The sequence below is a fragment of the Palaemon carinicauda genome, chromosome 1, assembly GCF_036898095.1.
Source record: "Palaemon carinicauda isolate YSFRI2023 chromosome 1, ASM3689809v2, whole genome shotgun sequence".
NCBI classification, from domain to species: Eukaryota; Metazoa; Arthropoda; class Malacostraca; order Decapoda; family Palaemonidae; genus Palaemon; species Palaemon carinicauda.
In genome coordinates, this window is record NC_090725.1 from 53437912 (window position 1) to 53441504 (window position 3593).

Here is a 3593-nt window from a genome sequence, read left to right on the forward strand (position 1 = left end):
TATGGAGTGATTATCTTATTTGACAATATGCATTCATTCATTATCACATCAATAGAATGATATATTTTCGTTATGGTTTTCTTTTGTTGCGCTCCATTAAGTCCTGAAATTTTGCACCTTGAAGATTTAGTTTTTTTTTTTTTATTTGTGTGTGTGTGTTTTCCTAATCATATTTGTTTTTAGTAAAACATGTTCTCCTTGGTGACGGCCAGCTTACATGGATGACATTTAGAACCAGAATTCGAAGGTAGTTGGGTTTTCTTCAATATTTAACGAAGGACCAGAGGCTATAAGATATTAAAACGGAATCGTGCATGGAGTTTTTTTTTAATCCAAAATATATATATATATATATATATTTATATATAAATATATATATATATATATATATATATATATATATATATATATATATATAAATATATATATATATATATATATATATATATGTATATATATATATATATATATATATATATATATATATATATGTATATATATATATATATATATATATATATATATATAATATATATATATATATATATATATATATGTATATATATATATATATATACATATATATATATATATATATATATATATATATATATATATATATATATATTTATCTAAAATAGAGAAATATCAAATCCATGACCAGTCATATGTTCTATGAAGTTTTGACAGTGACTGGAACAAAATGCTGAAGCCTCACTGGTATAGGTTATACTAGGTTTCCTGGGCCACACCGTGGGGAAATTAGAATTAACCCATTTTTTCCCAACACTTCAAAATAAAATAAAGCTTTATTGACAAAATTATCGTAACTATAATAATAATATTCTGTTTCGTTAACGTGTTGTTTATATATGGACATAGAACATTTACAAGGAGAGTGAGAAAGTGTTTATTTGGACTCGTCTGTTATTTTGTTTCCTTTTTTTGTCACCAAAGGCTTACCTCATTATTATTCAAGAGAATAATAGAGAGTTTTTGGTATTTGGATTACACCTATTGGAAAACTTCTATTTCTTACTTCAAATAAAAGATCGACAGTGTAAGTGTCCTTTACTAGTTTGTTCGTCTCACCAAAACAAACAAACAAACGAAAAATCATTTATAAAAGGTTGTTTTTCATGATACATCTTTCTATTATCAATGAATGGAAACGACAGTGATATCAAAATAAGTAATATTCATACTTTCCATTACATTTACATGAAAAAGTACAATACCCTGATATTAGATTTCCACAGCTCTTGTATTATATAATTTCTTTCTGTTCTTGATATGACCCAGTTTGTTTTGGTTGCTCTTTTAGAAGATTTTCTGTATACTTCTCCATGTGTTATTTGTTGCTTACTCTTTTTTGATAATTCAATTGCTATTTATACTAATGTTCATAGCTTTTAAAGAGTATGCCTTTCTTCATGTATTGCATATGGTTTTAATATTTACCTAGTTTTGCTACCTTTACGTTCATTATATGATTTATCATATAATGATATCATATAACGGTGTTAATCATGGTACCCTTTTTTTCAAACCCATCAGTTGAGAGTGGGTGGATCTTTTTAATCATCATCATTGAATTTTTAAGTAATAGAAGGCAAAAAGTTTTTCTTGAAAGGCACCATAGTGACTTTTGGAAAGTGATATCTGGTGTTCCGCAGGGGAATGTTCTTGAGCCATTACGTTCCTTATAATACACATATGACCTGTGGTTTAATCTTGTTACATATACAAATGATGCTACCCTCTTTGCGTCAATTCCATCACCTGAATGCAGATCTGGGGTTGTTAAATCACTTAAAGGTTTAAAGGTCGCTAATGAATGGCAGAGGCAAGGGACAGTGACATTGCCCTATCAAGCCGGACACTGCCCAAGATACTGACCATATATACATAAGACAAGCACCCAAGCCCCCACTCCACACAAGCTAGGACCAGGGAGGGCCAGGCAATGACTACTGATGACTCACTAAATAGACCTATTGGCTCCCCTAAACTCCCCATCCTTACCTCATAAGGATGGTAATGCTGCAGCTACCAAAGAAACTGAGGAGCTTGAACGGGTCTCGCATCCTAGTCTAGCGTTCACCAGTCAAAGACGTTGTCACATCGGCCACCACAACACTCAACCTTAATAGGAAACCTTAATGGATATCTAGCTAAAATTAGTGTATGTTGCAAATTATGGGGGCATGAAGTTCAATACTAACAAAACTCAAATTAAGGACAGTGGCTCCTCAACATCCGGATCTCAGCATATATAAGGTTTCTTTAATTCTGTATGACTCTTTTGAAATTCTAAGTGTGATTCTTGATAGCAAATTTACTTTGAAAAACACTTTAGGGCTGTGTCTTCAATTGGCAAAAAAAAAAAAGAAAAAAAATGTGTTATTGGGAAAGTCTTTTAATATTTTCGGTGAAGTATTTTAATTCTTTCATTTTACCTTGTTTCGAGTATTGTTCTCCTGTCTGGTTTTCAACTGCTGAATCTCATCTCAATTTGTTCGACAGTAACTTACGGTCTATTATATTTGTTATTACTGATCTAAATACTAATCTCTGGCACCGTCATTCAATTAGTTCTTCATGCAGGATGCCTGAGATTTTTCATAATTCTGATTATCGTTTACATCCAGATCTTTGCGAACAGTTCCATCCTGTTCGTAATCCTAAGCGTGCAGTTAGTTCTAATAGTCAGGCCTTCTCCATCATGAGGCCCGATGCTACACAGTATTCTAAAAGTTTTATTTCATCTTTGACCAAGTTGTAGAATGATCTTCCTAATCATGTAGTTGAAACGGTAGAATTTCTAAAGTTCAAACCTGCAGCAAATGTTTTTGTGTTGAACAGGTTGATATAAGTGTTTTTATAGTTTATATATAAAATATCTGTTTTAGCGTTGTTATGATTCTTGAAATATTTATTTTAATTGTTCCTTACTTCTTATATCGTTAATTATTTCCTCTCCTCACTGGGGTATTTTTCCTTGTTGGACTCCTTAGGCTCATAGCATCTTGCTTTTCCAACTTAGGCTGTAGCTTAGCTAATAATAATAATAATAATAATAATAATAATAATAATAATAATAATAATAATAATAATAATGATGATGATAATAATAATAATAATAATAATAATAATAATAATAATAATAATAATAATAATTAATTAATTAATTAATTATGCAGATATCAACCGTTTCCGTTTCTTTCATTTCCAGAGCAGTTAATTTCATTAAGCAGCTTCTTCAAGCTTAACTGGTTGGGGGATGACTAACAAGACACCAATGATACAGCTGATTGAGTCGGGAAAATTCGTTTATTGAATTTACTGACGTACAGGAGAAGGTAATCGATATCGGATGTTTTTCTGATGATTAAATTGACCAGCTAATGTCATTTTCATTAATCCTGACACAAGTGTCCTTCTTTCAACACCTTAATAAGTTTGCTTCAAGAAATAAGATACATAATATGCAACGACGTTTTTTCTAGATTATATTTGTCTCCTTTTCTAATCCAGCAACTGTTTTGAAATCGCGTATAGCCAAATAGTCTAGTTTACTAGTGTAATTCTTA